This window comes from Heterocephalus glaber, unplaced genomic scaffold (assembly GCF_053883595.1).
Source record: "Heterocephalus glaber isolate CG9 unplaced genomic scaffold, H.glaber_assembly_v1.0 deba00001594, whole genome shotgun sequence".
Lineage (NCBI taxonomy): Eukaryota > Metazoa > Chordata > Mammalia > Rodentia > Bathyergidae > Heterocephalus > Heterocephalus glaber.
In genome coordinates, this window is record NW_028258369.1 from 13,964,825 (window position 1) to 13,986,966 (window position 22,142).

Consider the following 22,142-nt stretch of genomic DNA (forward strand, 5'->3'; position numbering starts at 1 on the left):
TGCCACCAAGGGTGATTCAGCACAGGGCCCAGGCGTGCAGGAGGAGTTGGGAAATGTGGCAATGGCCACATGCCATTTGGGCGACATTTTTAGCTACCTAAATAAACTATTTCTACTGTGTCTGCAGAGCTTATGGTTTGTGTGTAGTAAATAAAACGATGGCATGCCACGTGGGAGCCCGGCCAGATGGCTCCATCCGTGCACATTCTGTTCCGAGGAATCCCCGAAACAGCAGACGGGCTCCTTTTGAGTCAGCAAAGGCGCGCGAGCTGCTCTGCAGCCGCCCTGCTTCCTCTCCTGTTTGGGGCACGGCGTGCCAGCCCCACCCACCACCCCGGAAGCAGCTTCTCAGCCAACGCGGGGCCGGAAACCCTTGGAGAAACCCAGCTCTGCCAGCAAATGAGTCCAACAGCTCTGTTCCCATAGGACCTCTTAGCACTGCTAATAACGTGTGTCAGGAGACTAGTGTGGTAAGTGGTGTTTTCCAAGATGATCTGTACGCGAACTCCTTTTATTTAAAGTACAATTGTTAACATCTTTGTCCAGTATTGATCTCTGGTCTCTGAGCTCTAAATCCACTCTTGGTTGCCTTGATTGTGTGCTGAATGCCCCACCCATTGGCACAATGCAAAGCTTCGTAGATGGAGAGTTCTGGGGAAACCCTGGAGGAGCAAGGGGTGTCTCTTGCCAGTGTCCTTCTCTTGCTCCAGTGGCACTGGGCTGGGCATGAGGGGTGCCTGGTGGGGTGCACCCTGTGTCTGTCTTTCTTTGTTTCTTTCTTTGTTTCTTTCTTTGTTTCTTTCTTTCTTTCTTTTCTTTCTTTCGTGCGTGCGTGCGTGCGTGTGTGTGTGAGATTTGTTTTTTGAGACAAGATCTCCCTATGTAGTCCAGGCTGGCCTTGGACTCAAAACAAAGCCCAGGCTGACCTCAAATTCATAGTGATTCCCCTGCCTCCGCCTCCCAAGTGCTGGGGTTACAGCCCACACCCCACCATGCCTGGCTCCCAGTGAGTTTCAAACCCCCCTCCGCCCGCAGCTTCCTGGCCAGTTTTGCAGCTGTCCCAGCTGTGGTGGGCTCCGTGGCTGGGTGATATGTCTTCTATGGTTGTGGTGCCTGGGTTCCTCCTGAGTTCAGCTGCTCTCCCTGAAGGTGGCGCCCTTGTGACTCTCGGGAGAGTCCAGCCAGTGCCCTAGCCAGCCTCCCAGCACATCAGGAGCACAGTGGACACGCACTTCCCCACCAGCCCTTGGGGGACTTGCCAGCTTGCCCGTGGCCCACAGCTGTGGACAGGACTCTCCGTGTGCAGCCCAACTCTGGTCCAGGACGGCTTCTCTACCATGCAGGGGCTGCAGCCACACCCTTCCAGCGAAGGCTGAATCCTAGCCTTGGAGAGCTCTCCTCCCCCAGCCCAGTCCAAGCTGCTCTCTTCCTTCAGTCTCCCTTAGAGGACTTCCTCCTGCGCTCCTTCCCCTTTGTTTAAAAATCTGAAATATAATTCACATACCATACCATTCACTGTTTTGAAGCTTTAATTCAGTGTTTTTCACTGTATTCACAAAGTTGTGCAACTGGCACCACCAGGTAATCCAAAAGATTTTCATCACTCCCAAACAGAAATCCTGTCTATTAGCAATCGCTCTACATTCCCCATCTTTCCTCCTTCCCCCATCTCCTAACAGCCATCAATCCACTTTTTATCTCTATAGATTTGCCTTTTCTGGACAATTTATATAAATGAGGTCATCCATGTGTCTGTCAGCCATCTTTCATTCAGTGCGCTACATGCAAGGTTCATCCATGTTGGATACTGTATATGAGAATTCCATTCGTGGCTGAATAGTATCCTATTTGTATGGAAAGACCATATTTTGTTTATCAATAGCTTATGGACATTTGGATTGCTTCCATTATTTGGTTATTGTGAATAATATTAGTATAGATAATACAACTGGGGCTATGAGACCACTCACCTGGGCTTGGGCAACACTCCAGAGTCAACCCCTGCCTTTGTCCTAAGAGAGGCAGAAATAAGAATGACAAAGACCCCAGGAAATTTCTGCAGTTCCAGGCCAGGGTGCAGCAGAACCTGCAATGATCTTCCCTCACTTGGAACACTTCCTCACTAGGTTCATACATATGGACTGCATGTCATGCATCCAATTATAATTGAATGAATTATGGGGAAGGACATGCACAGTAGATACAACTCAGATGACTCAGCCCCCTGTCAATCATATTGTCAGTCATGCCCTGAAAGACCTAATGGGAGATGCCCTAGGCTGGGTGCACATTTTTCAAATCCTTACACCCAACTTATTTCCTGTTCATACCACCCTGTGCCATTTTTCTCCCGGCTTGTGCCATTTTTTCTGTTTCTGATGGCAGAAACCTGCTTGCTCTGAGAATGCCTTCCCCTATTAACTTCAATAAGTTTAGCTGTTTTTTCCTTACCACTGTGTGTATAATTTCCAATTCCTTTTGTCGTCCTCAAGAACCTGGAACCTATCTTCTGGGACCCCATCACCCATGGTATTAATACTGCTATGAACAATCATGTATGAGTGTTTATGTACACACTTATTTCTATTTCTCTTGGAGTGCAATTGCTGGGTCATATTATTATGGATAGCTAAGTTAGTTAGAAACATAGGCAGGCAGACAGGGCTAGGCCATCAAAGAAGTCAGTGCAGAAAATAAGTACACATTACAACTGTGGCTGGAGGGAGAGTTGCATTCATTGAAGGCCAGGCCTCAAGTTAAAGATGGAATGAGTACACCTACATACCTCCCCTGCCGTGACCCGTGCAGCGTAGGGTCCGAAGCCAGGGAGAGCAGTGGGAGATGAAGAAAACTGAAGAATAACAAGAAAGATACATACCAAGATAATGCTTGAAAGCTGGGACCAGGTGGGACCATAGCCTGTCGAGAGCTAATGGTCGCCTGGAGTCCAGCATGCTCTTTATTTATAGTATACAAGAGAGAAGGCAGGGTAACTCGTGCTATGTGGCCCACATGGTCCAGGCTGAAGGCAATGTGGTTGTCTTGTGATCGGGGCATGTGCAGAAAGGGAACAAGAAAGAAGGATACATAATGTAACTGTCTCCTGGGGCTGTGCCATCCAGGTCTACAATCTTAGTCAAACAGACTGTGTCTGTTTGCCTATCTAGTCTATGGAGGAGAAAGGGAGTAGGGATTAGGCAAAGGGCCATCTTCAGGCTTGGCCCAAGGCACTCCCCACGGGATGAACAATAATGATTGATATTTTAAACAGGCATCAGTCACCTGGGTGGGGGACCAAGACCTTAACCCATCCCTTCCAGGGAAGGTCCTTGCTCCTTCCATGTACACTTGCTATGTGACCTGCTTCCCCATTAGGTCAATATTACCTGAGCTGCTATACTTGTGATCTTATTGGTTGACCATAGTTTTGTCCCACCTTATGTCTACCTCGTGATTTTGTACCCACCTCGTGATTTTGCTCTATAAAACTTCTTTGAGCCTGCTGCGCAAGCGCAAGGACCTGAGTTCGATCCCCGGTACCAAAAAAAAAACTTCTTTGAGAAGTGGGCTCTTGGGCAGCCCACTTTTTGGGTTCCCTCCTGTCCCTCTCAGGCAGGAGCTATCTTTCCCTCAGTAAATATTTCCTACTCTTAACCTCCGATGTTCCTAGAATTCATCCTTCCATTTTAGGTAACACCAATTTGGCTGAGGTATCAGACATCTAGCAGGTTGGGAGTTATAATATTTCCCTTATATCATTTGGAGGTCCTTATATCATCCCTGTATCAATATGGTGAGTCCATTTAACTTTGGATTTGACCAACAGTGTCAGGTGATCAAGTGTCTTAATAAAAGATTGATTCCAGTCTTATTTTAATTAGCAAGGAGGCTTGGTAGTTTCAAACAGAATCTGAAGCACTGCTATGAAGTACAGGTAATGTGGGCTTTGGAACCAGGCAGGCTGGAGTCATTGGTACCTGAGATGGAGGCCTCCTCTACCATTTGTACCTGAGCTGTGCCCGATGAGCTGGGGTCAGACCCTTCTTCCACCACCGTTAGTTGGATCAGGGCACATTGTAGTAGAGGAAAGAGTATAGTATGACTTTCACTGCTTATCTTAGTTACTTTCTTGTCCCTGAGACACAATACCTGACACCCACAACTCTAAGAAGGAAAGGTTTATTTTGGTTCACAGTTTGTAGAGGTTTCAGCCCATAGCTGGGTGGCTCCAAGGCAGGGTGGAGTGGCAGGGGTGTGTGGCAGAGGAGTGGCACTGTGATGAGTAGAGATCAAGGGAGGAGGAGGGAGATGGACCCTTGCAGGCCATGTCTCCAGTGTCTACCTCCTCCAACCAGGTTTCGCCTCCCAAGTCACATTTAGCCATGAGGTCATTAGTGGACTAATCCCCTGCTAAATATCACACCCCCATGATCCAATCACTTCCCAAAGCCCCACCTATGAGCACATGAGGGTTTGAGGAGATATCTAGATATAAACCATAACCCTGCTCAAGGATGGAATCAGAACAATTTATTTTTCTGTGATTTGATGTACTACACTTAGTTATACTACACATGGAAATGGGGTCTTCCAGTTTGTTAAATATTCTGGCTGGGAGAGAAAAATAATCAGAAGCCCAGTATAGAGAGATGGCTTTCAAAAAGAATTTGGTCACAAAAATACACATTCAATGCTGAAGGTCCATCGGTAGCCTTTTGCCATCATTTGAAATAAATTTTCAGAAATCAATAATGATGTCATCTCACAACTTGGAGGACAGGGAGCAAGGCAGGCCCCACTGGGTAATGAGATGACTGCTGAGCCATGGAGGAGGTGGGAGATTTCTGGCCACTCCAAGACTAGCATTTTGAATATTTGAGATTGAAGGTCTCTGGTTCCAGGGTCTTCCTGTCAGAAGGCATATTAATAAATGTTGTATGAGTCAGGTTGCGGTACACTCTGCAGTTGTTCATTGTTTGTGATTCAAATCAAGCTAGGAAAAGATTTAGGAGTAGCTCTGAAGGTCATTTAGCCTTCGTAAATTCTCAGCAATTTCCTCCCCGTGAATCAAGGGGCTTTCTAATGGTGCACGCGTTTCATACGGTAAATGCATTAAATGCTTTCTCGGATTTTACTATTCCAGTTAACGATTCTATTTTCTTCCCAGGGCTATTGACTGAAATGAGAGTGATTTTCATGCGGGAGGCTTGATTGCACACTTAAAAAAAATATTATTACTGATTGCACACTTTATGGCCAGGGGCTTCCTGCAGCCTGGCTCGGCGCTGTCCTCGGTGCTGTTCACCCTTAGAGAGGGGCGAGTCTGTGGGCTCAGAGGCTCCGTGCTCTGCTGTGCTCTGCCTTGCTCTCTCCGGCCGTGGAAATTTGCTGTGGTTATCAACATCCCACTGAAAAAAAGTCCGAGTTTGACTGTGAGTGTGACAGGGAAAAAATATCACTAAGTATATTTCTCCAGGGACGGAGGCCTATGACTGACGAAATTACAAATTCTCAGGCCTTGGGCACCTCTTGCAGCACGTCAGGCTGATGCGCTGGGGAATTCAGATTGTGGATTTAATAAAGGAACAATGTAGGGAAAGGAAGGTGGGGCCAGATATTCTTCAAGATGTCTTACCACAAAGGGCCGGGGATTTAGCTCAGTGGTTCCGCCACCTGCCTCACAAGTGCAAGGTCCCAAGTTCGATCCCTGGTACCAAAATAAATGAATAAATAAAATTAATGCAAACAAAAGAAAAAAACAATAAAAATTATTAAAAAAAAAAAAGATGTCTTACCACAAATCTTGCATGCCTAAAGTGAAACACAGGTTTATTTTAGGGCTCATTTTCCATGGATCATTAATCGTAAGCTTTAGATACATTGGCAGAGTGAAACCCAGACACTCCAAAGCAACTGAAACGCTGCTATCTGCCTTGCGGACATACATTGCCCGGTACACTTCATATAGTATGTATTAAATAGGCGCCATATACAAAATATCACATGCTATATAGGGTAACCTCAGGTGTTAATAGCTTGCGGCTTTGCAGAGCAGAGTAGGAAGCTTGGGTCCATGCAGTATGTGAGATGCTCAAGTGGGAGATACGCAGACCCTTATAAAACACATTCATTCCATTCAATAATCTCCTGTACGTGACAATTATTAAATGCTGCTACTGTAGGAAACCTTAAAAGGTTTTCTATTATTATTATTATTATGGTTTTTTTTTTGGTACCAGGGATCAAACTCAGGTCCTTGCACTTGCGAGGCAGGTGGCGGAACCACTGAGCTAAATCCCCAGTCCCGGTTTTCTATTATTATTACATACAGTCATATATTGGAATAAAATGTATTACCAAGCTGGTGTGGTGGCACATGCCTGTAGTTGAAGCACTTGGGAGGCTGAGGCAGAAAGATCTCAGTGAGTTCAAGGGCAGCCTGGGCTACATAGTGAGACCTTGTGTCAAAACCAAAAAAAAAAAAAAAAGCATTACCTTTCCCCTTGAGTATTGTGATAAGTGATATTGCAAAAACATTGTGGAGCTTTTTTAAGTGACCTCAGAGAGTAGGAGGAAGGTTCAGGAGGACGGTGGGTGGGAAGGTCCAGCTAGTGAAATGGCAACGAATGTATGAGCAAACAAGGGTCAGGAGTTCACAGGAGAAAGGCTGTGCGTGGCCCAGACTGCAGACTGACGGATTTGCTGTTGGCTCTGAGTCAGAGGCTGGCACACTTGCTCTCTAAAGTGCCAGAGATGGAGCGTCTGGGGCTTTGTGGTCCACACGCTCACTGCCTCTCCCGACTGCGGCACACTGCTGCTGAGGCACAGAAGCAGCCATAGACGGTGTGTTCATGAGCGAGGGTGTTGTGTGCCAATAGGCTGTGACTTTTTAGTCGGGCATGGTGGGGCACACCTGTAATCTCAGCACCCTGGGAGGCTGAGGCAGGAGGATGGCAAGTTCCAGCCCAGCCTGGGCAATTCAGAGACTTAGCGAGAGCCTGTCTCAAATCAAATAAACACATAAAAAATAAATATAAAAGGGCTAGGGATATAGCTCAGTGTGAAAGCCCTAGGTTCAATCTCTGGTACTGAAAAAAGAAAGAAAACAAAAATTATGTAATTTTCTAAAATGAGTGGAGAGACAGATGCGGTATTGTAGAATAGATTTGAAAGGAAGAAGAAGAAAAAAAGATTCTGGCCCTTAAAAAGAGATGCATTGAAGCTGAGTGTGGTAACACATGCCTATAGTTGCAGCTACTTGGAAAGCTGAGGCAGGAGGATTCCTTGAGCCCATGAGTTCAAGGCTAGCCTGGGCAACATGGGCAATACAGTGGGGTCCCTTCTCAAACTACAAGTGTTGCACTGAGCCCTGGGAATTTGCACCAGTGCAGTGGTCCTCAGCCCGGGCCCTACACTGGAATCACCTGGGAGAAACTGGGAAACTCCTGCTGCCCAGCTTACATCCCAGACCAACGAAACCGGACGCTCAGAGGGTGGAGCCCCAAAGTCGGTCTTTTTTCGAGAATCCCCGTGATTCCAATGTGCAAGGCACTGTATGAAGTCATGAAACAGTGCTGCTGTCTTTTTCCTGAAAAGCCTCAAATTGTGACTTCCTGGCACTTTAGAGGAAAAGTTTGCCAGCCCCTGACTTAGGATCAGTATCCAATTCATCAGTCTATAATTTGGAGAACAATGGCCTTTCTCTTGCAAAGCCCACACACTATATTTGGTTTATTTCTTTGTCCTTAAGTAAGGATAGAGATTTGCAGTTTGATCTGGTAGTGCTGGACTCCAGGCAGGAGAATCAGAGAGAGAGAAAGAAAGCGTGGACAAACTGTCACTTGCACAACGAGGCCAGTGGAGGCAGAGAGGGATCTAAAGTTCTGCTTTGGGCTTCTGGGACTTGTTTCCTGTATAGCCACCCTGAACAGTCTGTATTGCAAGAGTTGGCTGCCTAGTGCTTGGGGCCATAAGAATTTTAAATGTGTCTTTGGAATCTTGGGGTTTCACCAACTTCTGGCTGCTTGGTTGATGCATGGTATTGGAATGAGATGACTTGTTTGTGCACATATGTTTGTTCCTTTCAACTCTTTGTCATAAGCACACACCAGTAATGGGTTGCAGTGACGAGAAAGCTGTGGGGAGGAATGAGCCTCAACTTTTGTTGATCACAGCCATACACGTGTGTGATGGTTAATCATGATTTTCAAGTTGGCTGAATTAAGAGACACCTAGAAGATTAGTAAAGCACACTTCTGGGTGTGTCTGGGTGGGTTATGAAGGCGTGACCTTGGGTACTATATCTGATCTCTGGCCCTTTCCTCTCTGGTCCTGTTCCTGTGCTTCTTGGCCACCATGAACTAAGCAGCTTTGCTTCACCACACCCTTCTGCCATGATGTTTCTGCCATGGAGCCAGCCAACTAGGGACTCAATCCCCTGAAACCATGAGCCAAATACAGTAAACCTCTGCTCCTTTGCACTGTGGCTGTCAGGTACTGTATCTCAGCAATGGGAAAGCTGACCAATACAGCATACATTCACATACATACATACACATACACATACACATCCTCTTGTATACTTTAAATTGCCTCTAGATTCCTTGGAATACCTAATTCAATGTAAATGATGCGAAAATCATTGCTATACTGTATCATTTAAGGAATAATGACAAGGAAAAAGTATATATTTTCAGGACAGGTACATAATTTTTGAATATTTTCAATCAGAGGTTAGTTGAATCTGTGGGTGCAAGGTCCACAGACACAGAGGGCTGGCTGTATACATACATAATATGCAGCTGCATGCATAAATATGTGTCCATACTAATATTTGTCATTTGCTCTGTAGTTGGTAGGTAGTGTCTTAGTTATTTTTCCCATTGCTGACACAAAATACCTAACACCCAAAGTTAAAGGAGAAAAGGTTTTTTGTAGCTCATAGTTTGTAGAGGTTTCAGTCCATAGTCAGCTGGATCCAAGGTGGGCTGAATGGCAGACGGGCATCACAGAGGAGAAGGCAGCAAAGCATTGAAGTAGTGAAGCAGCAAGTGACAACACTAACCTTCTTTCTGTCCCTTACATTGTGTCTAGGCCACCCACCCTTAGGGCAAGTAGCACTCATGCCCAGGGTGGGACACGCTTAGTCCTAGAATCAGACCTTGAATCAGTCCTAGCATCATATCCTTGATCCCAGCATCACACACTCTAGATCCAGCCAGCTCCAAAAAGTCCCCCTAAGACCACATGAAGCTTTCAGGAGAAACCTAGACATAAACCATAACAGTAAGACAGTGGACACAGTGAGATAGTGGAGGTGACAAAGTGACCCCATACAGGGCAGTGCACCCCTATTTCTAATGCCCAGTGGTGATCTTCTGGGAAGAGCAGCCCCAGGCATCTCACCACTTTGAAAGGATCTTTGATGGTGAGAGAACCAGGGATCCCACGTTAGGCAGGCTGGGCTCCAGGGTGGAGTTGAGGCCAAGGGACAAAGTCTAAGGGCTCTGAGGCTTAGGGAAAATGAGGGCCACAAAGTTTTATTCTTTCTTAGGCATGAAGTCCAGTAGGTTCACCAACATTACCCAGTTATTTTATTTTTATGTTGTGGAGGATTTTATAACTTGTGTAGTACTTGTTATTTGAAGGATTCATAGCCCTCACGAATGTGAAGTCCCTGTTGTACCCTGTTAACAACTGAATGGAAGTTTTAGAAATAGCTGGGTAATAAAAAAAACTACTTAAATGTGTGAAAAGAGAAAGTTTCCACTACAGAATTAAAATATAGCAGGGGCCAGGGATTTAGCTCAGTGATTCTGGTGCAAGCACAAGGTCCTGAGTTCACAAGCACAAGGTCCTGAGTTCGATCCCTGGTACCCCCTCCCCCTCAAAAAATATATATAGCATTACCTGAAGGTTGCAATTGTTTTTAATTAGCAGAGCTGAGACATCTTTGGACTCTTGCCTAATATCACCTATAGTGTTGAGCTAAAGCAATCTGAGAAATGGTTTCAATCTCACCATTTCAGGTCATGTTTGTTCATTGATCTTTGCCCAGAGTCTCCTTGAAAATGCCGGCTGTAAGCTTGGCCTCAGAGTCAGAGTTGGGAGTGGATGGTGTAAAAATCAATTTTAAGATATGGCCATTCAGCCAAGTCCTTCCTGTTTCCAACATCAATTGGGAAGTAATTAAATAATGGTTTAAATTAGGTCAGAGGACAGAGGGCTTCCCTGCAGAATTATAGATCATATAGATTTTTCTCTAGACACAGACAGTATCGTTGGAAAGTTTAACAATCCTTGTTGCTGCTATGGAATTCTCTCCCCATCTTCTTTTTAAAAAATTTTAAAAAAGGTTTTATTTTTGAGACAGGGCCTCACTATGTAGCCCAGGCTGGCCTTGAACTCATGGTGATCTTCCTGCCTCAGCCTCCCAAGTGGTGGGATTACAGGCGTGCGCCATCAGGCCCGCTCTCTTTTCTCTTTATCAGAAAGACTTTTTGTGTTTATCTCACAGTAGAAGTGTGGAGGCAGCTTGTGCTGCTGCAGTGTACTCCTTTTTTTCCTCCTCCTCCCTTTTCACTGTACTGGGGAATGAACCCAGGGCCTTCACACTGAGTTACATCCCGAGCACTCCCTTAAAAAAAATTTTTTTTTTGTCCCAGAAATCAAACTCAGGACTTTGCTCTTGCCAGTCAGGTGTGGTGCCACTGAGCTAAATCCCCAGCCCCCTTTTTAAAAATTTTTAAAAATTTATTTTGAGACAAGGTCTTGTTAAGTCACTAAGTTGCCCTGGCTGGGCTGGAACTTGTGATCCTCTTGCCTCAGCCTCCCAGAGTGCTGGGACTACAGGCCTGTGCCACCACGCTTGGGTGTGGTACCTTCCTCCTTATGGATGCAGATTCCTTACTCCTTTTGCCTGGTCCCCGAATGGCAAAATTTTTAGAGCTTTCAATGATACCAAACAGCCCACTGTGGCATGCGTGCCATAGGTTCACCACCACCCTCTGAAGAGGGCATCCCTTCTTCCTCTTGCCAGCCCTCTCAGGGACTGATGCACTTACACAGCTTACAAAGCCCTCTCACATGGCCTAGACACGCTCCTTTCTCCTGAGACAGCAAGAGGCGATGCCTTTCACACAGTGGCTCCCAACTCCGGCCACACTTTAGAAGCCGGGTGCTGATATCCATGTCTATTCCCAGACACCCTGAATGAACTGGCCTGGGGGTGGCACTGGGGTTTCTGAGGTGCAGAATTGAAAGGGGTTCCTTTCATTTTGAAAAAGATCTTCCTACTTCCTGTTATCTATCTTTTATTTTGCTCTTTAGTTATATTTTGAGTTTCTCATGTAAGAGAAACCATGCAATATTTAAACTTGTGTGTCTGATTTATTTCACTTAGCATTATTGTATCGAGGTGCATTCATTTTCCTACAAATGCCTCCAGTTTCTCCTTCTTTGTGGCAGAGTAGTAATGGAAACAGAGCTTTTGCAAATGGGAAGGGGAGCAAGAGTTGGAGGGAGCAGGGAGGGATGGGAGAGACAGGGGACAAAGAAAGAAGATGTGACATGCAGTGTACCAACTCCCCATGAAAAATGTAACCATTATGTAATGCAAACATGCACTAACAAAAAAATACTAAAAGAAAAAATTGAGAGGGTTGAAAATAGTATTTTTATCAGTTGTGCTTTTGGTTTCAGACCTTTGACTATTCACCCAACAATAGAATAAATTCAGGAAAATCTTACAGTAGGAGTATGTGACTAGATTGGGTCAACAAATTTGGGCATATTTAAATGGCAATTACAATGGTTCAGTAATGAAAGGTTCAGAATGATTCCTTCCAAAGAGGGTTTAGAATCCTTTACTTTGTTTTGTTTTGAGTTTTTTGAGACAGGGTCTCACTATGTAGCCCAGGCTGGCCTCAAACTCGCAGTGATCCTCCTGCTTCAGCCTCCCAATTTTGAGGATCACAGGCATGCACCACCACACCTGGCTAGAATCCTTTTAATAACATTACAAACTTCTGCATATGACAGTAACTCTTTGCTTGTTAGCCTATACTAAGCTTTGAAAACATGAATCTATAGCCTTAAATTTTGTCCCCATGACTGGATTTTTGGAGCTGTACTGAACTGGCACACAGATAAATAGACCAGGACCATAAGCTGTGGAATGGTATAACAAAAAGAATGAAATACGACAGTGCACGACGTTCACTTGAGCTCTGGGAAAATGCTTGTGTAGGGGAGGTACTGAGCCAATATCTGCAGGATACATTTTTCATGATAAATGACTGATTTCTTTCAATTTTTAAAATCCTCTTGGCAGAAAGAAACCAGTCAAATTTTTGAAGTCAAGGTATGACAGGATGAAAACTTTGGTAAGGATTACTTCAGTAATAATACATCAATGGAAAGCAGGAGAGGGTGAGCCCAAAGACAGCGGTTCAGCAACACAAATCACATCTGTAAATCGAGAGTGTGGAGGCTGCTGTGGCCTGAAGCTCTGAGATGGCGTCATGGCTGGGAAGGAAATGGGTCTGAGCCCTAACAGATGCACAGGACATTTGGAAGGGGGTGAGAGTCATTCCAAGGTGGGAGACATTTATGAATTGCTATGCAGGCACATTAAAAATAAATAAAAACTCTGACATATTGAGTACGTTGTACAACACATGTCTTGAAAAACTTTGAAAATGTCTCCTTTTGTCTCCTTCAGCCATTCAATTCCCTGCTTCCAGCCCACATACTACAACCACACTACTCCTCCTTCCAGGGTCCTCCTCTCCCTCCATTCTTCCCTTTCTTTTGGGAAAGATTTCAACCCTGACCTCCTTTCTCCAGTCTTGTGCCTTTTGCTGAGGATGAGGCATTTGGGGGTGGGAGCGCCTCTAGGTCCCCCTCCCCCAGCCTACTATAATGGAGAGAATGGAAAATTTTGATAAAAGTACTTTTTTTTGGTTGTGTTACTGAAGTATAAGACGTGATGCATGACTTGAAGAAGTTTGTGATTGCGCTATCACAGTACCGAGGAAAGGAGCCAGGACAGGGCTAACATCTTCCCCATACGTGTAGAGGTGGGGGACTGCACTGGAGGGAAGAGATGAGCGGGGGAATTTTGGGGCACAGAGAAAAACTTGGGAAGACAAACTTACAGGAAATCTTCTGAGACATAGATTGTGTGCTGAGCAATTTAAATTCCTTATTCATCTCCTCAGTAAGTTTTCACCAATAAATTTCCTGAGATGATCAGTAAATGTTCACTAATTCCTTGATGCAAATGGATTCTTTACGGTGTCTGGAAAGATTGCGCAGTTGTCCTTGTGGTGAGAGGACAGGAGCTGCCTCTGTGAGGGCGGATGCAGGGACTTTGTTGTCATTCTGCTTCCTCCTGGCCCAGCCTGGTGGGACACAGGCCAAACGCTCAGTGGATCCTTGTGTTTCGAATGGATTTCTACTTTTACAGCATCCTTTTGAGGCCCACAGCTTTATCCCTGTTTTCCAGATAAGAAAACTTAGAGCCTGTATCATCATAGGTCTGCGTCCCAGATCCTTGCACATTGTAGGAGAGATCTTGGAAGGTTTATGCCGGGCATCATCTCTGCTTCATACATTATAGCTGAAGGCACAAGTCTTATTTAGGAATTGGGTCTGCAGAAGAAGCTGAGTTCCTAACACAAGGAGCTGGACAGCGACCAGAGCAGAGGACTTTTGGTTTGGAAACCTTTTGGAGTCACACAGGAAACCCTGGAGAATGTGGAGGGAAGGTGTACCTCTGCCTCTGACCCTGAACATGCTGGGGTATTCTGTCATTCTTCATCTGCCTCCTCAGGAACTTCAGGGTCCAATGGAATGAGTGAGGAACACAAGAGGAAAAAGAGAGGAGATGGAAGTGGAGGGCAGCGAGCCGAAGGTGTTCAGAGTAAAGCAAAAGCATGCCCAGAGTGGCGGCATGTGCCTGTAGTCCCAGCACCTTGAGAGGCCGAGGCAGGAAGATCGCAAGGTCAAGCCCAGACTGGGCAATTTAGCTATTTAGTGAGACTATCTCAAAAAAAAAAAAAAAAAAAAAAAGAAGAAGAAGAAGAAAGAAAGAAAGAACGGCAGGGGCCATGGATGTTTCATTTCTTCTCACTTTTGAATGAGGAACTCTAAGCGATGAGTGAGGAGAGCGTTCCTAGCTACAAGCATAAAGGGCCCTAAGAAAGCAAACTGGCAAGGAAGAGGGAAATCCAGCACCTTAAAAGCACCTTTACTATTGAATTCTTCTGAGAAAATTTCAGAAGTAAATTTCCTGAGCAAATTTTAGTTTATCTTTCATGCTAAGGAAGTGTGAGCCACTCTCCTTTAATTAGGACTACTGAAAGCCATGGTAAGACTAGAGTTAAGGCTTTCATTTCCTGTAGTTTTTGTATGTGGGAGTTGCCATCACAATCAATGCGAGCATAACTTTCATTCTCTCTATAGACACTGTTTTTTTCCTCTAGACGTTAAGAAATTCTCTTCCTCTATGAAACAAGTATCACTTTGTTAAAACTGTATTATTTCTTGTAGCTAATGTTCATTTTATGAAAGGGTTCTGATGTTTTGAACAGTGGTTCCACAATGCAGTTCTCCATTGGAAGCCATTTTTATTTTCTGGAATTACTAACTGGCTTACAATAAATATTATTAAGCACTCTTCTTTCCCTAGAAAACCACTCTCAGAATCAGCAGGATTGAGCATAGATAAGAGGAAGAGACAATAAGATCATCTTGCATGTAACTCATCTCCCATTTAGAGCGTAGTTTGTCTAACCTAGGGAATTATGCAATGGTCCAGGCACAGTTCCTGAGGTTTAAGTTGTACACTGAGAATTTAGGGTCATTGCCTAGAGAGTAACTCTTCTAAGGGGTCATCTATTCATGTAAGAACCTTGGATAGGCCTGTGGGTGCATCCTGGGAACAAATGAGGGCCTACTCTGAATCTAAGGCAGGGGCTCTTAATTGGGACACTATTGACATTTTGGATTGTATCATGGGTGGGTTGACTGTCCTGTGCATTGGAGGATATTAAGCAGCATCTCTTACTACCCACTAGATGCTAGTATCTTCCCCCAAGGGTGACAACCTCAAATGCCTCCAGATGCTACCCAGTGTCCACTGCAGGAACACATCACTTCCGGTTGAAAGTCATTGGCCTACAGGTCGCACAGTTGCTAATTTTGGGGCAGGTGTGGAAGCCCTTAGACACTTTTTTCAAAGGGTTGCAGACAGCCTTAAGAAGCCACTAGAGGGCGACAGAGTGGCTAACTTGAGCTGCTTCAGAAGGATGGATGGCACTGAGAGATCTGGTGGAAATGGGGGGGGGTCCTTTTCAGAGTTTGATGGAATCATTAATGATAACAAGTCTTGGGATTATTATTTTTTTAATTCACTTCCCACAGTGACTCTGGGCACAGCCACGTGATTTGCTTTGGCCAGTGGGTCAGCAGTAAATGTGACACAAGCAGAGAGCTGAAGAACTCTTGCTCATTGGAGATGTATCCTCTCTGGGGGCTCTTGGGAGCCTACCACTGCTGTCATGTGACTGATGAGAGACCTGTGGCCTCCTGTTGCCGCATCTGACAGCCAATTGAGTTCCAGAAGCTGGGCCACCTCGCTGAGCAGCAGGTAATTGATACAGCTCAGGTAACTACAGCTGAAGACCAGCCAGAGAAAGGCCCAGCTCAAATTGCCAACTGGCAGAATTTGAGTGAAATAGATGGTTGCAGTTTTTAGGTCACTAAAATTTAGGGATGTTTGTTATACAGCAAAAGCTAGCAGAAACACGGATGGATAAGATATAGTTTTTGTCTTCAATACCTCACAGTTTAGTAGACTAATAATATGCTCCCAAGGAAGCATGCTTGTGATTTATTTTAGTCAATGGACCCTTAGAGTCATGCCAGGCAGTAATACCAGCCCTCACTTTCTCTCCAACCCTGGAGTGCTAGTTAAAAGCATGAACTCGGAAACCAAAATGTTGAGTTCAGATCCCAGCTTCATCACTTACTACCAGTGTGACACTAGGCAGATTGCTTACCTTTGTGTCTTCATTCTTTCAGAAAGGGATAATAACAGGACTCCCCTCATAGAGTCATCAGGGGAATTAATAGACATACATTTCTTGTAATAGGTCCTGTTACTTAGTGTTTTGAAAGTACTAGCAATATATAGTTGGTCTAAAATAGAAATAAGCCTTAAAGTTTCCTTTTTGAACAATGGTTTCCACTAAACACAATAGCAACATTTGTGTTTGAGTGGAAAATTGAAAAAAAAACCCAAGAAGATATAAAGAAGTGAACAAATATCATCTCTTCGAGTTTGTGCCAATATTAGTAATAACATATTTTATTTTCAATCAAGCTACTATAGTCAGCTGTTGGAGAAACGTCATTGAAGGTACTCAGGGAACAAATGCTTCAGTGCTTAGCCAAGGGGAGCTCTTTGTAGACCTTACTGAGTGTACATTTCTGCAGTTGGATCGAAGGGGATCAGGTGGCTTCTTGTCCTACTGCAACGGGGGATAATTTGCAGATCCAACGGACAAAATGAAACAGTGGGGGAAAGTGTGAAAGAAAGCCAGCAAGAAAGACAATGATTTGCAGCTCTGGACCCAAGGAACATTAAAAAAAAAAAAAGGCAAAACATTTATTGGTACATTTTAGGCATACAAAATGATGACACTCATCATAGGGAATTTGCACCTGTACATGATATATCCTGCCTCTTTTATCCCCTCCTCTCCTCCCCTCAAGCCCCCTTTCCCTCCTTATGTACAAAGGTTTTGTTTCCATTTTTTCCTTTTATTTTCACTTTTTTTTCTTGTCCCTTCCTTCCTTTTCCCCTCCCTCCTCCCTTGTTCCCCTTCCCACTTGAACATTTTCTTCCTATCCAGGGAACATTTTGAACTAAAGAGCATGTTCATTTAAAACACTTTTCATTTAAAAAATTAATACTAATTGTAGACAAGTGTGGTGGTGCACATCTAGAATTCTAGCATTCTGGGAGGCTGAGGCAGGAGAGTCAAAGTTAGAGCCCAGTCCCTGCATCTTAGTAACTTATTGAGATTCTGTCTGAAGATAAAAAATAATTAAAATAATGAAGCTGCTATGTAGCTCAGTGGCACAGTGCCTGCCTTGCAAGTGCAAGGTCCTGAGTTCAATCCCTGGTATCAAAAAAAAAAAAAAAAAAGAAAAAAAATTAAAACAATGAGCTGGGGATGTAGTTCAGTGTGAAGGCCCTGAGTTCAAACCCCAGTACTGTCCACACAAACACACAAATTAGTACTACTTGTAAATCAGAAATCATAATTAAATACATATATGGAGTCAAATGAGATGTTTTAATATATGTGTACAATGTAGAATGATTCCACCGTGGTAATTAACATATCTATCATCTTGCTTATCGTTTTTGGTGGTAAGACAATTACAGTTTACTCTCTCTTATTTTTGTTTTCGTTTTTGAGACAGGGTCTCCCTGTGTAGCTCAGGCTGGGCTTGAACTTGCAGCCTTCTTGTGCCTCAGCCCCAGCCCCCTGAGTGCCAAGATTACAGGTATGTGCCACCATGCCCAGCCTACTCCTTTATTTTGAAGAGTATAATACATTATCATTCATTGTAGGCACTCTGCTGTGCAGTAGATCTCAAAACATCTTCCTCCTGTCTATCTGAGACTTTGTACCCTAACCCTAACAACTCATCAATCCCTGCTCTACCTCTAGCCTTCGATAACCTTTTTTGATTCTCTACTTTTATGAGTTCAACTCTTAGATTCCACATGTAAGTGAGATCACGTGGTATTTGTCTGTGCCTGGCTTTAGTATAATGTCCTCAGGGTACATCCATATTGAAAACGAAAGAATTTCCTTCTTTTTAAAGGCTGAATAGTATTCCATTGTGTATGTATATACCATATATATATATTCATTTATCCAGGGCCAAGGATTTAGCTCAGTGGTTTCGCCACCTGCCTTACAAGCACAAGGACCCGAGTTCAATCCCCGGTACCAAAAAACAAAACAAAACAAAATAACCTTGCCTTGTGTGTATGTTCACACCTGGCTTTGTATCATTTATTCATTGATGGACACTTAGAGCTTTCTGTCTCTCCTTTCTTTCTCTCTCTCTCTCTCTTTCTTTCTTTCTTTCTTTCTTTCTTTCTTATCAAACTAAGGGCCTCATGCTTGCCAGGCAGGCACTGCACTGCTGAGTTACACCCCCGGCCCTATCTTAGAGGTTAGTTTCATATCTTGGCCATTGTGAGTAATTCTGTAACGAACACGAGAGTGCACATATTCCTTTTGATTGCTGAATGGTATTGCATTATACAGAAATGTCCCATTTTATTGGTTCATTGATGGACATTTGGTTTTCTTCTACAAGTCTTGCAAAGACATATGTCCTATGTAGACATACATCTTCATTGATTTCTCTTAGGTAGATACCTAGCACAGAATTGTTGGGTCATGTAGTGGCTGTCTGTTTAAAAATTTGAGAATCTGCAAGACTGTTTCCAAAGCAGGTATACTATTTTAAAACCTTACTAGGAATATATGAGGATTCCCAGGTTTTTCATATCCTCACCTGTACATGTTGTCTATCTTTATAATTATAACAATTCCAGTGGGTGTGAAGTGCTAGCTCCTTTTGGTTTTAATTTGCATTTTCATATTGTCTTTTCATCTGCTTCTTAGCTAATCATACATCTCTTTTGGTAAAATGTCTATTCAAATCCATCCTTTGCCCATTTAAAATTTTGGTTATTTTTCTTCCAAATTATTTCTTATATGAAAAGTCAACATGTATAAAGGCCTGGGAAAGAGAGAATGGAAGCTTTGAAGAACTGAAGGTTAAATTTCTTTTGTGTGGTACCAGGGATCGAACTCAGGACCTTGTGCTTGCAAGGCAGGTGGCAGCACCAGTGAGCTAAATCCCCCACCCACAAGGTTAAATATTTCTATAGCACGAGTCTTACGAGAAAGTCCGAGCAGGCTGAAGAGATAGGCAGTCCTGATCTTGTAGAATGGAACTGTCCAATGTAGGTCCCTTTAGCCACACAGGGCCATGGAATATGTGCAAGGTGGCCAGTCCAATTTGAGATGGTAAAATGCATACCAGATTTCAAAGGATATGAAAGGCTTAATGAAAATATCTCATTAATAATTTCAGAATTACTGATTATATATTGAGATGATATTTTTTACCAAAATAAGATACAGTATTAAAATTAATTCTACTTTTATGCCAGGCATGGTGGCATACACCTGTAATCCCAACACTTGGAAGGCTGAGGCAGGAGGATCGCTGTGAGTTCAAGGCCAGCCTGGGCTACATAGTGAAACCTTGTCTGAAAAAAAATTAATTATACTTTTAAAAATTAAAGCCATGGGTACTATAAAATTTGAATTTACATATGTGGCCCTCAATATATTTTCACGATAGAATGCTGTTCTAGAACATCGACCATCAGGAGTTTGGATCTTGATATGCAGAGAAATGAGAAAGCATTATAGGGCTTTAAGTACTGTATGGGGAAATTATGATCTATTTTTAAAAAGGAACTTACTTTGGATGTAGTATGGAAAATACATTAGAGGGGACAGGAGGTGCTGTCAAGAAACAGGACAGACATCTTTGTAACAGTCCAGGTGACAGATGATAGTTACTTGGTGGTGACTGGGAAAAACACATTTCTGTTCAGTAGCTCTAGTGTAGCCATAGTCGTGGAGAAAATGTAACAAGTTTATACAGGAAGTGTCTGTCAAGGCTAATATCAAATGGGCAGCTGCTTAAAATTCTAGGTTCTTCTGTCCAAGGTGGGAATCAAAGATTACCTGGAGCACCACTCAGATGGCAGCTCTGCGTTGTGCCTAATATGGCCCTAGGCCATGACAAAGATTTGGCTTTGACCTGGGCTGAAGGGAATCACTGGACAGTTTTGAGCACAGGATGACATGACGATCATGTTATGGCATGCGAACTGGTGGATGCTGGCTGTTCTATTGAGAATAGACTGAAGGGGGTGAGAGTGAAGTCCTATTTATTTAAACAATAATTTATTGTTAGGAATTTTCTTTTTTAAAAATTTTTAAAAATTAATTTTATTGGTACATTTTAGGTATACAATATAATGACATTCATCATGGGAAATTTGCACCTTTACAACCAATCTCCCTTGGTTCTTATTTTCTCCCCATTTCCCTTCCCTGCCTTCAACCCCTCCATCCCTCCCTATTTACAAAGACTTTGTTTCCATTTTTTCATTTTCGCATATTAATTCCATTCCCTTCTTTCCTTTCCCCTACCCCTCCCACTTCCCCCTCCCCTTTGCCCCTTTTCTTCCTATTTCACATGATCTATTGTACCTTTTAGTACTTATTTACACTTTCAGTTTCTCACACTAGAGAAACTATTCGGTACTTGCATGCATGTCCTATTTATTTCACTTAAGAGTATTGCCTCAGTGTGCATCCATTTACCTATAAATGTCTCTTTCTCATTTTTTATGGCTGAGTAGTACTCCATTTTATAAAGAAACCACATTTTCTTTATCCAGTCTCCAGTTGATGGGCATTTGGGCTGCTTCCAAGTTTTAGCTATCACGAATTGTGCTGTTATGAACATGGGTGCACATATATCACTGTGGTATGATTCTTTTAATTCTTTGGGGAAGATCCCCAGCAGTGGAATAGCAGGGTCAAATGGGACTTCCAGTCCTAGTTCTTTGCGGTATCTCCATACTGATTTCCACAGTGGTTGCACCAGTCTACACTCCCACCAGCAGTGGAGCAGGGTTCCTTCTTCCCCACAGCCCCGCCAGCATTTGTTATTGGTTGATTTCATGATAGCAGCCATTCTTTCTGGAGTGAGGTGGAATCTCAGGGTTGTTTTCATTTGCATCTCTCGAATGACCTGTGATGTCGAACATTTTTTCATACGTTTATTTGCTATTTTTACGTCTTTGTCTGAGAAATTTCTGTTCATTTCAGATGCTCATTTTTGGATTGGGTCTTTAAATTTGTGAGGTCTGATTTTTTTAAGTTCTTTATAGATTCTAGATAGTAGACCTTTATCTGAGGAACAGCAGGGGAATTTTTTTTCCATATTATGGGTTGTCTCTTCACACTGCTGGTGGTTTCTCTTGCAGTGCAGAAGCTATTTAATAAGAAGAGATCCCACTTGTTGATTTTTTGTGCTAGTTCACAGGCAACTGAGGTTTTCTTCATAAAATGTTTTCCTACAACAATGTCTTCAAGAGTTCTACCTAACCTCTGTTCCAGCCGGTTCAGCGTTTCTGTTTTAATATTTAGATCTTTAATCCATTTTGATTTGAGTTTAGTGCATGGTGAGAGATATAGATCTAGTTTTAATCTTTGGCATGTTGAAACCCAATTTTTCCAGCACCATTTATTAAAGAGGCTATCTTTCCTCCAGTGAGGGTGTTTGGCTCCTTTGTCAAAGATGAGGTGGCTGAGTGTGTCTGGAGTTGTTTCTGCATCTTCTCACCTGTTCCGCTGGTCCTCAGGTCTGTTTCTTTGCCAGTACCATGCTGTTTTTATCACAGTAGCTTTGTAGTATAGTTTCAAGTTGGGGGTTGTGATACCCCCCCTGCCATGTTTCTGTTGCCTAGAATTGCTTTTGCTATTCTAGGTCTCTTCTTGTTCCAAATGAATTCTTGGATTGTTTTCTCAAGGTCCGTGAATTGTGCTGCTGGAATTTCAGTTGGGATTGCATTAAATCTATATAGCAGTTTTGGAAGTATGGCCATTTTCACTATGTAGATTCTTCCTATCCAGGGGCAAGGGATGTCTTTCCATTTTCTGATATCATCTTCAATCTCTGTTTTCAGAGTGCTATAGTTTTCAGAGGTCTTTGATTTATTTTGTTAGGTTGATTCCTAGGTTTCAGTTTCTTGGATGCTATTGTGAAAGGAATTGTTTGCCCCATTTCTCTCTCAGTGAGTCTGTCATTGGTGTAGAGGAAAGCTATTGATTTTTGTGTGTTGACCTTGTAACCAGCTACTTTACAGAATTTGGTTATTAAGTCTAGAAGGCTTTTGGTGGAGTTCTTGGGGTCTTCTATATAGAGTATCATGTCATCTGCAAATAATGACACTT

At 43.3% G+C, this 22,142-nt stretch overlaps 1 long non-coding RNA gene across 1 annotated transcript in view; it reads left to right on the plus strand.

The window, feature by feature from the left end:
- The first annotated feature begins 374 nt into the window (after positions 1-374).
- Positions 375-22,142, plus strand: part of LOC147823271 (uncharacterized) — a 306,661-nt gene continuing 284,893 nt past the window's right edge. The window contains exon 1 of the long non-coding RNA XR_015444122.1: positions 375-470. This is a non-coding gene — a long non-coding RNA (uncharacterized LOC147823271). The remainder of the gene's footprint in view (positions 471-22,142) is intronic.